The sequence below is a fragment of the Camellia sinensis genome, chromosome 10, assembly GCF_055761805.1.
Source record: "Camellia sinensis isolate YWXY chromosome 10, ASM5576180v1, whole genome shotgun sequence".
Lineage (NCBI taxonomy): Eukaryota > Viridiplantae > Streptophyta > Magnoliopsida > Ericales > Theaceae > Camellia > Camellia sinensis.
The window spans coordinates 167,353,680-167,366,928 of record NC_138970.1 but is presented as its reverse complement, the minus strand read 5'-3'; positions in this window follow the sequence as shown (position 1 = coordinate 167,366,928).

Genomic DNA, 13,249 nt, shown 5'->3' with positions numbered 1-13,249 from the left:
GCTCTAATTAGGCCCAAAACAGTGGCCATAGTGCCCAAAATGAAGGACTAAAACAAACACACACATGCATGCAAAGGATATCCAATACTTCAAGCATTTAAAAGCAATTCTCAAGCACAATTAAGAGAATGCAAACATGGATAAATGACATGCATTAAGCTCTGAAAATCATGTTAAGATGGTGTCAAACCAAGCAAACAAAATAGACCAAGCATGCAATGAATGGCCCAAGTACTTGAAGCAAGTCAAAGGGGCTTGAATCATGACCAAGTCAACCAAGCCTCACAAGGCCTAGGGGGCTCAAAACAAGTCCAAGGCAGACGTGGACCATGCAAAGGGGACTCTTAGATGGCATCTAAGTGGCTCAAATTCAAAGGCATGTACAATGGCCACAACATGGAGCATATAACACAAGCTCATAAGGCATCAAAGAGACATCCAAGGCAAGCATATAGGCATGCAAAGGGGACTGAAATGATATGGTGATTAGTTCCAAACCACTAAATCAATGCAAGAATGTCATGCTATACATTCACACACTTAAGGCCAACAAGCCGGAATGCAAAGGGGCTATACTAAGCATGCCAATCTGACCCGAACAACCTAGGACAGACCTTAAACATGGCAAAATATGCACAAAAGCTTCACAAAGCTAAGCCTAAAACATGCTAGAACAAGGGTTTACAACCTAAGGCATGTTAAGGCAACAAAGTGGCATTAGAAGGTAGGTATGCTAAGCATGCATGGTGTACCAAAACCAATAAAAAACAGAGGCATATTTTGACATAATAAGCACAAAAAACAACTTAGGCATGGCCAACATGAAGCTTAGCTAGGTGCTCCCTCAAGAGGCCAAAAATGGTCCATTTCAAGGACAACAAGGAGAGGGGGTGGCCCTCTCCTTCTTGGGACCTCAAGGCACCATCCTCACCTCTAAAATCCCTCAAGATTTCAGTGGTGAGGAGGCCCAAACACCAAGGTCTCGGAGCTCACTCAAAATAGCACAAAATGGAGCCTTACAAGGCTTAGGAGGGGTCAAACAGCCTCAAACAACAAAACACCCTAAATAAACTATTTAGAGGGCCTAAAAACAGAACTTTTTTGTATTATATGCAAAGCCAAAAAACAATTTCAAGATAGGTAAAATTACAATGCAAAAATGGGGTAAAATAGGACTAGTTTCTTACCCTTGTTGACTTTCTTCAAAGATGAAGCTCCAACAGCTTCTTTGAGCTCAAAACAGCTCAAGAACCTCAAGAACAACCTCTGGTCCTTCAAGAAATCAAGCAAAGGTGTAACACTATGTGTTTGTGTGCAATAGTAAGACACAAACACACTTAAACACACACAAAGGCTAAATGAGAGAGAGGTATAAAGATAGAATATATATCAAACCCTAAACCTAAAACCAGAGCTCTCACACCAATTTTCTCTCCAAAATTTCTAACCAAGAGCCAAGAGGGGAGGGCTCCTCTTATAGAGGAGCCAATCTTGTAAAGCTTATAAGGTAAGCTAACAAGGGGTCCATCCCTCCATACACGTGTATGGAGGGGAACAAAATGACATACAGCTGTCTTAAAATATCTGCAAAAGCAGATGAAAAGTAATCGGCTGCTCAAAATTGCCATTTTGTAAAAAAGGAGTGCCGACCGGCAAAAAATAGTGCTGACCGGCAATATATATTGCCGATGGGAACAAAACACCAGCCGGTGGCCTCTGGCCATGGCCGGTGATGTGTGGGGATGTCTCACAAGGCATTCCCTGCCCCTCCAAGGCAAAACACAAGTGTTTGGTGCAAAACCAGACACTAAACAGTCGAGTTCGGAGATCCTGAGGCAAGGCGCGTAGCCGAGACCTCCGGGAACTCCAAACGAACACAAATATGGATGATCACCGGGTGTTCAAACGGTGACGTCCAAGTCTTGAGGACGGTTAAAAATGGGGTGTCTACAGTTGCCCCTCTTTGACAGAACTCGAAAGTCATAACAATGACGAGAGTGAATGTCAAAGCCCAGAGACGACCCATTTTTGACAAGGCCGAAGACTCAGACAAACATGCAAGGCAAACAAGGTATGTGCCCGAAGGCAGGGGCAAGATGCAAGACAATGCACAGAGCCGGTCATAACTTATGATCATGCAAAGAAAACTGTAATGAAGCATACATGCGACAGTTTTAAGATAGCATACACCGAACTACACTACAATGCAGAAAGGATATAAGAGAATTATGCAATTCTCGATACGTCTCACTCGGAGGATACAATACCTGTGCGACTCGTTTAGCTCTACCAGCCTGAAATGAAACGTATATACAATATCGTGCCTGTAAAGAAAACAACTTAACAGGTACGATGTTATTAGCAACATGCATGACAATGCAAAAATGGATGCAAAATGATATGCAATATACACAAAACAATGTATAAATAATGCAAATGAAGATGCAATGCAATTGAAACAATGCAAACTATATGCAAAGCAATTGAATCATGATCCAATCACGAGTGGTTCGCAGCCACACCTATGTCAAATAGATTGATGGAGGTAACAAGTCCGTCTACCATAGAACGGTCAACTGAACTATGAGTAATGTAGACGGACACAAGAACAAGTATTGGGGGGGATGACAAAGGTGGGGAAACGACCCGCTGGGGAAAGGACTACGATCCTAACGCTGGATGCAAAAATTACACTACTATGTAATGAAAATGCTGGAGAAATGGCAATGGATATGGCACGCGGGCCAAACCAAATCTTGCCTAGGCAAGGCATGTACGCATACAAGTCATGTTTAACATAGAACGGTCTACTGAACTATGTTTCGACACGAGAAGTATGGGCACATACCAGACCAAGCTCAACATGGAAAGGCGCAAGCCACAGGCGGAGGTGATGCAATGAATGCATGCAAGCTACAATACAATGTGCACTGGGATGGGAAAGATACGATGGATATGGCCTGCGGGCCAAACCAAATCTTGCCTAGGCAAGGCATGTAACCATACAAGCCGCGGCTAACATAGAACGGTCCACTGAACTATGTTTTGACGTGAAAAGTATGGGCGCATACCAGACCAAGCTCAACATGAAAAGGCGCAAGCGATAGGCGGAAGGTGATGCAATGAATGCATGCAAACTACAATGCAATAGAAATGGCACGCGGGCCAAACCAAATTTTGCCTAGGAAAGGCATGTACACAAACAAGCCACGGCTAACATAGAACGGTCCACTGAACTATGCTTTGACACGAGAAGTATGGGCACATACGAGACCAAGATCAACCTGGAAAGGCGCAAGCCATAGATGGAAGGTGATGCAATGAATGCATACAAACTACAATGCAATAGAAGTGGCACGCGGGCCAAACCAAATTTTGCCTAGGAAAGGCATGTACACAAACAAGCCGCGGCTAACATAGAACGGTCCACTGAACTATGCTTTGACACGAGAAGTATGGGCACATTCGAGACCAAGCTCAACCTGGAAAGGCGCAAGCCATAGATGGAAGGTGATGCAATGAATGCATGCAAACTACAATGCCATATCTACAAATATGCAATGGGATGGAAATGGATACAAAAATGCATGACAATGCAGTATGATGCGATCTGCTGGGGAAAATACAATGGATGCACACAAGCTACAATGGAAATGCATGACAATGCGTGTTTATTTTCTACAATGCATGACAATGCAATATTTACCATGTATGCATGACAATACACTACTTCCAATGAATGCATGACAATGCGTGTTTTTTTTTTATTTTTTTGTTTTTGTTTTTGAAATGCAAATGCAATGATGATGCACGATCTTGAAGTGCGTGACAACGCGCGGCTTTTGAGATGCATGTGAACTTGAACATGCGACAACACGAGTCGCTTGAAATATATGTATAATGTAACTCACCAAAAGTCGTTCGGGCATGACGAACACCGAAGGACTTGCATCTTCAGAGGATTTAGGGTCTCCTAGACCGTACAGTACCTGCGCGGTTCGCCTGGTTGCACCAGCCTTAAATGAACCGTACATACAATATCGTGCCTGTAAAGAAAACAACTTAACAGGTACAATGTGATTAATAATATGTGCATTAATGTATTTGAAAATGCGTGACAGTGCAAAGCAAGTGGGAAGCATAACAATGCTGTGAAGGCACAGATATGTAAGTGGAGCACGCGGTCTACACAGGCAACGAAATTGATTACGGATATGCGGTCTATGCAAGCAGGACATGTGGTCTACACAAGTAATGAATCTGAATCATAAGAATGCGGTTTACGCAAGCAAAACATGCAGTCTACGCAGGTAATGAAATTGAACAATTATGCGGTCTACGCAAACAAAACATGCGGTCTACGCAGGTAATGAAATTGAACAATTATGCGGTCTACGCAAACAAAACATGCGGTCTACGCCGGTAATGAAATTGAACGATTATGCGGTCTACGCAAACCAAACATGCGGTCTACGCAGGTAATGGAATTGAACAATTATGCGATCTACGCAAGCAAAACATGCGGTCTACGCAAGTAATGGAATTGAACAATTATGCGGTCTACGCAAGTAATGAAATTGAACGATTATGCGGTCTACGCAAACAAAACATGCGGTCTACGCAGGTAATGAAATTGAACAATTATGCGGTCTACGCAGGTAATGGAATTGAACAATTATGCGGTCTACGCAAGCAAAACATGCGGTCTACGCAAGTAATGGAATTGAACAATTATGCGGTCTACGCAAACAAAACATGTGGTCTACGCAAGTAATGAAATTGAACGATTATGCGATCTGTGTAAACAAAACATGCGGTCTACGCAGGTAATGAAATTGAACGATTATGCGGTCTACGCAAGCAAAACATGCGGTCTACGCAGGTAATGAAATTGAACGATTATGCGGTCTACGCAAGCAAAACATGCGGTCTACGCAAGTAATGGAATTGAACGATTATGCGGCCTATGCAAACAAAACATGCGGTCTACGCAAGTAATGGAATTGAACAATTATGCGGTCAACGCAAACAAAACATGCGGTCTACGCAAGTAATGAAATTGAACAATTATGCGGTCTACGCAAGCAAAACATGCAGTCTACGCAAGTAATAGAATTGAACAATTATGCGGTCTACGCAAACAAAACATGCGGTCTACGCAAGTAATGAAATTGAACGATTATGCGGTCTACGCAAACAAAACATGCGGTCTACGCAGGTAATGAAATTGAATAATCATGCGGTCTACGCAAGCAAAACATGCGGTCTACGCAAGTAATGGAATTGAACAATTATGCGGTCTACGCAAACAAAACATGCGGTCTACGCAAGTAATGGAATTGAACAAAACATGCGGTCTACGCAAACAAAACATGCGGTCTACGCAAGTAATGAAATTGAACAATTATGCGGTCTACACAAACAAAACATGCGGTCTACGCAGGTAATGAAATTGAACGATTATGCGGTCTACGCAAACAAAACATGCGGTCTACGCAGGTAATGAAATTGAACAATCATGCGGTCTACGCAAACAATGATTTGATTGAATGCATGCGGAATGCAATGAGATGCGCAAAACCGTGCGATGCGTTGGACAACGCGAGTGTACAAGACAGTGCGATGGTTTGAAATGCACAAGACAGTGCGATGATTTGAAATGCACAAAACAGTGCGATGATTTGAAATGCACAGAACAGTGCAATGATTTGAAATGCACAAAACGGTGCGATAATTTGAAATGCACAAAACAGTGCGATAATATGTGATACACATGGGGCGGCTTTTGAGTTCTGTAAAAGCCCAAAAGGATACGAAAAGGATACACCTTGCACGAATTCGAGTGCCACGTACAGAAGACATGACCCGAGGTCAAAACGAAGACCGGTTGAGCGTCGGAAACGCACTGTTTTGCACTGTTTTGAGCACTAGAGGCCCTGGACCCCACACCTAACTCAAACAAGGGTGTAGGAGGCTTCAAAATCACTGTATAAGACCACCGGATGTCCACCGGCCATCAGAATGACTCACCGGCCGTCCATCGGCACTAATGAAATTCCACTAGCACAATATTTTGCCGACCGGCAAAAACGCCCTGTACCGGGGCAGTTCTGTCATTTCGGCACGGGTCTTTTAAAATAGGATTTCTAACCCTATTTTCTTACTTCTCCTTGGTCGAAAAACACCTCTCTCTCTCTAGAGTGTTCTCCTCCCTTGATTCTCTCTTTTTCTTGCGTTCTAGCTCTCATTTCGTCGTTCGATTCGCGATCTCCTTCGCGTTTCAGACATTTTCAAACGAACGAAACTTCATTTCGGTATCTCTTTCTTGATTTTCGCCACTCGGGGCTTGTTTCCCTCGAGTTTTTCTCGATACCCGTGCCTTTTCTGCACTCCGGCTTTTTCGGCCTTTTCCGACCCTCTTGAGGCTTGACTTTTTGTTGACTTTTCGCCTTTTTGCACGGTTTTTCGTCTTCCGGCCATTTTCGCATTCTCTTCGAGATGGCAGACGACCTTCCACAGTGCGGGACCCCTCCCGAGCACGAGATGGACCCTGAGGCTGAGCCCTTACCACTCCGCGTCCGGCCGTTCGATCCAAAGACCTACAGGCCTGCGGTTCATGAGATGCTCCCCGACGGACTACGCCAGTTCCGGAGCTTCGAGAGGCACGTGCCACGTGAGCTACTACTGCGTGAGCCTACCTGTAGACACCCCATTTTTGACCGTCCTCAAGACTTGGACGTCACCGTTTGAACACTCGGTGATCATCCATGTTTGTGTTCGTTTGGAGTTCCCGGAGGCCTCGGCTCGCGTGCCTTGCCTCAGGATCTCCGAACTCGACCGTTTAGTGTCTGGTTTTGCACCAAACACTTGTGTTTTGCCTTGGAAGGGCAGGGTAGGGCTTGTGGACCATCCCCACCCATCACCGGCAGTGGCTAGAGGCCACCGGCTGGTTTTTGCTGCCACCGGCAATGTATATTGCCGGCCGGCACTATTTGTTGCCGGTCAGCACTATTTAGTGCCGGCCGGCACTCTTTTTGGCCAAGATGGCATTTTTGGCCGGGCGATTGCTGTTCATCTGCTTTTGCAGATATTTTTAGACAGCTGTCTTGCTTTTGCATCCCTCCATACACGTGTGTGGAGGGATCTCCCTCTTGTAAAGCTCGTCTTGTAAGCTTTACAAGACATATAGAGAGAGGCTCTCTCTTGAGGCAAAAAGGGAGGACTTAGGGAGAGAGTTAAGATTTTTGAGAGAAAAAAACAGCCATTGTTGAGCTCTGGTTCTAGGGTTTGAGTTAGATACATTTTCTATCTCTCTTTCCCTCTCATTTGTGCACTAGGTGTTTTAGTGTCTTATTATTGCACACAAACACCTAGTGTTTCACCTTCCTTTGGCTCTTGAGGTTCTAAAGGACTGGTTTTGAAGTTTTGGTGTTGGATTCAAGCTAAAGGAGGCCATTGGAGCACCATTTGCAAAGGGGTCTTCAAGGGTGAGAACCTAGTCTCATTTTCCCCCAATTTTGCATTGATTTTCTACCTATCTTAGAGTTGTTTTTGTGCTTATTGTATAACATAAAAAAGTTCTGTTTTTAGGCCCTCTTTATTGTTTATTTAGAGTGTTTTGTTGTTTGAGGGTGGTTGACCCCCCTTAAGCCTTGAAAGGCCTCATTTTGGGCCATTTTGTGCTAGCTCCGGGATTTTGGTGTTAGGGTCTCTTCACCACTGAAATCTTGAGGGATTTCAGTGGTGAAGATGATGCCTTGAAGTCCCAAGAAGGAGAGGGCCACCCCCTCTCCTTGTTGTCCTTGAAAAGGGCATGTTTTGGCCTCTTGAGAGAGCATTATGCTTGAGTGTGTGTTGAGCATGTTTAGGTTGTTTTTCATGCTTATATATCCATAATATAACATGATTTTAAGTTGGTGTGGGTACTCCATGCATGCTTAGCATAGTTGCCTTGTAATGCCTTGTTATGCCTTAACATGTCTTAGGTTGTTAGCCTTTGTTGGAGCATGTTTTAGGCTTAGTCTTGTGAAGATTTTGTGCATGTTTTGCCATGTTCTAGGTCTGTCCTAGGTTGTTTGGGTTGATTTTGGCATGCTTGATATAGCTCCTTTGTATTTGGGCTTGTTGGCCTTGAGTATGTGCATGTGTAGCATGACATCTTTGCATCGATTTGGTGATTTGGGGTCACTTTATATGTTATTTCAGTCCCATTTCCATGCTTGTTTGATTGCCTTGCACACATCTTTAATGCCTCTTAAGCTTGCGTAGCAATGCTCCATGTTTTGGTGTTTATGCATGCCTTTGATTTTGAGTCACTTAGATGCCATCTAAGTAGTCCTTTAGCTTTGTTTTAACATGCTAAACCTCTGATTTTGGTCCTTCCTTTCATGCCATGTTTGGTCTTGTTAAGTGTAGTTCAATGCTCCTTTGATTTGCTTTGAACACTTGGACCATTTTGCATGTGAATGTTAGCTTATTTTGTTGCTTGGTTTGACACCATCCTAACATGCATTTTCAGAGCTTATGTTGCATGTTAATAGTCCATGATTCCCGCTTTCAAGTGTGCTTGAGAGTTGTTCAATTTATGCCTAAGTGTTGGCCTTTCAACATATGCATGTGTGCATGTATATTTGGCCCCTCATTTTAGCATTATGGCTACTGTTTTAGGCCTATTTAGAGCTGCCTAATTCATGTTTAAGACCATCTTTGCATCCATTTGCATTGCCATATGTATGCTTGTATGCTTGCATAAGTTAGTTGCCATGCCATGTTGCATCCTTAGCTTGTATGCTTAGGTTGCATTGCATTTTGCATGCATTCCTTGTCCCTTGATTTGGTGATAGGGATTAGGACTTTGGTTTGATTTGGTTTGCATGCATTTGAAATCAAAGTTGCATACTTGGTTCTTTGGGCCATCATGCATGGAAATGCGTGATTGGTGGTCCGAGAATCGAGGCACATGCCCCTTTGAGTCATTATCATGATAAGGGACATGGTTGGTGCATATATGCCTTGAATTGTGCTGCCATGCTTTGTCTTGCCCTCTGCTGCTATGAGTTGCAGGTTCTGCAGGAATTTATTGCCGGCTGGCAGTATTTAGTGCCGACCGGCAGTCAATCGATGGCCGGTGGATCTATTTTATGCCGGTGACTAAATGCTACTGCCGGTGGAAATTCTGCTCAGCCGATGATATCCCCCAGTGTCCTGAGAGGCATCCTTGAGACTTTGGCAGTTTTCAGAAGAGCAAAGCAGGGAAAACAGAGGCAAACTATGCATGGCAGTGCGATTCCGAGCCAGTCCCGAGCATGTGTTGTATCTGGCCCTCGCCCCGAGGCGGTTTACTGTTTTTCTTTAGTTTAGTTAATTTCTTAATTAATTAATTAATTTGTATTTATTAATTAGCTTGCGTAGTTAATTAATCTGTAATATTTATTTGGTCCCTCCGAGCGAGGGCAAATCTGTAATACGTGTGCGTAAGTGTGTGTATGTCTTCCAACCTCACGTCTTTCTTCCCTTTTGTTTACCTGCTTACGATGGTAGATTAGGGCACGTTTAAATTAGCATACCTTATGCTATGCATGCATGCATTCATGCATTTGTGCTACATGTATTAGGCTCGGTACATCACGCTAACTGCATTTGTACTTCAAATTCTAAACTGAATATGTGATAGTTGTGCATTCTCACATGCCATGTTTAGGATAGCCGAGCCTATTCTAGCAACACTTTGTATGCGATGCATTAGGTACTTAACATGGACTTGGATCATGCATGTTTGCTAACGAGTTCTTTGTTTTGGCACGGAGTACGATGTAAGTATTTCCGCTTTAGCATATCGCATGAGTGTGAATGTTGCCATGTCAGCATGCTTAACATGTGGCTAGATGTTTATGTGTTATAAACTGCTTGGATGCCTGTGGGTGAAGGTTGGATTGTTTGAGTTGGAAGAACTCATTGAAATCCGTGTTTTAGCCTACTTGCGAGTAGCAAATCCAAAACATTTTCCAAAACAAACGGATATGCAATGCTTATTTCCCAAATTACGCAATCTAGTCTATACTTGTTTGCTGCGCGCATAACATAGTAATTCTAGGCTAATAATTGGTTTAAGAACACATAAAGTTTTCAAAAACGGATATCACGGTTAGTAGAGGCCGGTCTTTGAACCGGGCGAAAGGGGGTGCTCATAGCTGACCTTCCCCGATCGTACCCAAGCTCCCGAGCCGAGACAACTCCGGTGATGACGGACATGTGGCCTTCGGCACCGAGTCAGGGTTTCCTAAATTCTCTCATAAAAAATATTTAGGTGGCGACTCTGTATCTGGCAAAGCAGTCCATGTTTGGCACTACTTTTTCAAAAATCTGTTTCTCAAAACGATTTGCCAGATTTGGACTCTTTGGTTCAGATTAAGAACCGCGACACAAATCGCGAGTTCGAACTGTAGCGTGAGGTCCCACGCGGGCGCTGTTACAGTTTCTGGCGACTCCGCTGGGGAGTTTTAGAGAGCTTGACTCGAACTCATGATATCCTGTTTTGATTTCGCTTATGTATTTCTTTGCATTGCATGTGCATTGGTGCGCCTAGGAACACAGTGTTTGCCATCTGCCATTCCTGAACGGTTTGCCGGAGGCTTGTCTTGTCAAGACATGTCCATAAGGCTGACCGGCTATGGGCTCTGACAGCATGGGAACACAAACCCCGGTTTACCGGGGCACCTTTTCTGACCATTCGACCTAGTACATGTTCGGATCCATAGTGACCATTCCAAGAATAGGACAGGTTGCTTACCCGATGTTAGGTTGTTTGAAAAACCGCTGTGTGCGTAGTGAAACCCTAGCTCCTGACGAAATAGGACAGGGAAACCCTACCCCAACATAGGGGTGTTTTGGCTCTCACTTGCTTGCTATGTGCTTTTAGAGTGTATCTCTACAGGAACACATATACCAGTTTGCGAGTTTGAGTATCGGGCCCGAGGGCACCAGAATCAGTATTGTTGAGAATCAGTTATCAGGAATCAGTTATCCGCGGGTATCAGATTCAGTATTTTGGGAACAGAAATTTGGGAACAGTGATCAGCAGTAGGGTACAGTTGTTTGGCTATGCCCGTATTCGATCAGTTTGGACTGAAATGCTGCCTGTTTTTCCTTTCAGTTCAGAGAGTGGCAGAGTTGATACAGAATAGCTAGTGTCTCCCCTTGCTGAGGCAGGATTTATGGCGGCACAAAATTCAGAAGAAGTTGTGGTTATGACGGCTGCATTGGAGCAGGGGACCGCTCCGCAGAGTGAGGCCAGCATCAGTATGTCACATCCACCCAGGTCGCCCGTTGTGCACCCGGTTTGGGCTCCCCAGTTATATCAGGCTCGTGAGCCCACCACCTTCGAATTGATGGGAATGATAGGGGACCTCCAGAGGACCATGGCCGATCTGGCCTATGGAATGTCGACTTCACCGCCAGCGGCACCGTATGCCGGGAATTTCGTACCACAGGAGCCCCCGCTACTGGGGCGGATTGTGATAGAGCTCAGCCAGCCACAGGTGGCTTCCAGCTACAGCCGCGACATGCCAACATCAACCCAGACCCTTGATCAGGCTGAGGCCAGAGGAAAAGACAAGGCAAAGGTAGACGCCGACCCTATTGAACAACTGCTGTGGGCAGTCGAGGCTCTGAAAGTCAGAGGGATGAACAAGCAACAAACATCCGCAATCGTGATCAAAGCTGTGGATGATGCTTTCCCCACTCCAATCAAATGTAGTTCAAGCCAGGTAGAAAATCGGGATGGGCCTCGTCATGCCCAGACAATGCCTGTAGTTCCCAACCCTGCACCGGGAAAGGTTCCAAAAGCCAAGGCAGCGCCAGCCGACCCCTTCGCCAGCGCATCTGGCAAGAATCCTCAAACCTCAAAGTACCTGCCCCGAGGGCACAGGGTCTTTCACGACCTCCACATGCCTTTGTCTAGGGCATTGCTAATATTGGCGAAGAATGGGCATCTTAAACCTTTGGAGCCCCGGCCACTCCCGAAGAATCTCCCCGCCACGCACGATGCTACCTTGTACTGCGCGTACCACCAACAGTCCGGTCACAGTACCGATGGATGTTCCCGCCTTCGTCATGAAGTGCAGGATTTGATCGATAACAAGGTTATCCTTCCACCCACCTCAGCCAAGTCAGTTACCACCCAGTTGTTGGATTTCGAGGGCTCAGATACTGCGAGTATGTGAAGTGGACCGCCTGCGGGCAACATTTGGTGTATTTTTGAAGCGTCTGGCACGCATTTTTGAGCATCGGTGAAACCGAGTTTTGTAAATCCTGGCTTGGATATCGAGTCAGTCTTTTGTTTTGAGTCTGTCTCTTTGTCTTGAGTCAGTCTTTTTTACTTAAGGGTCTGTCTGGTTGTATCGAATCAGTCCCCTTTGTATATAATACCAGGTGATTCTGGGGTCGTTGTCCCGAACGCCATCTTGTTATTATCTGTTTTTGTTTTGAGTCGGTTTCTGCCAAGGAGCCAGTTGCACCAACAAAGCCGATTGAAACAGCTGTTGCTATCTCAAACTTCATGCTTGCTTTCAGCATAAATGCCAGAGAATTTGATCGGGCTGACAGTACATCTTGCCTGCTCCCCTGCGTGCCAAACTCATTGCATTAACCTAAGTTTTCCAAAAAACAAACTTTTTTGAACACTGCGGTGATAAAAACGAAGAGGAAGGAATTCCTCGGGTTTTGCAAAATTTTGATCATTTTGAGAGAAAGAGAGGCGTGCTAAGCCTTTTAATGAGTGAGATCTTGCTTGTCGGCGTGAGTACTGAGAAGGATCCTGGCCTGATCCAGATTGGTTCCACACTATCTTCGGCGCGAGCGATTTGTCGCTTTCTTAAAAACTTTCAAAAGCAAATGTTTTATGCGGCCCTGTGAAGACTTGTGTGGAATCCCTCTTGAGGTCGCGCAGCCTAAGATCGCTCTCAGCCTCATGATTCAACCTATTTGTTTTCCGACTTTGAACCCGTTCAGAACGTTCAGAAAGTTCAACGGACAAACGCCATGAAAGGCCCGTGTGGCCAGTTTTGAAGTAGCCCTCGAGCAAGAGGCACCAAAAGCCAAATCAGAAGGAGTGGATCTCGCCGGAAGAAGCTCGTGGAGCAACCGTGATGGATTCTTCTGCAAATCAGTGCAGCAGCCGTTCTCCTAGACACATAGAGGCTTCAATTTCAAAAACCATTTGGCATGGACTTGTTACACTTTTACCCTTTGA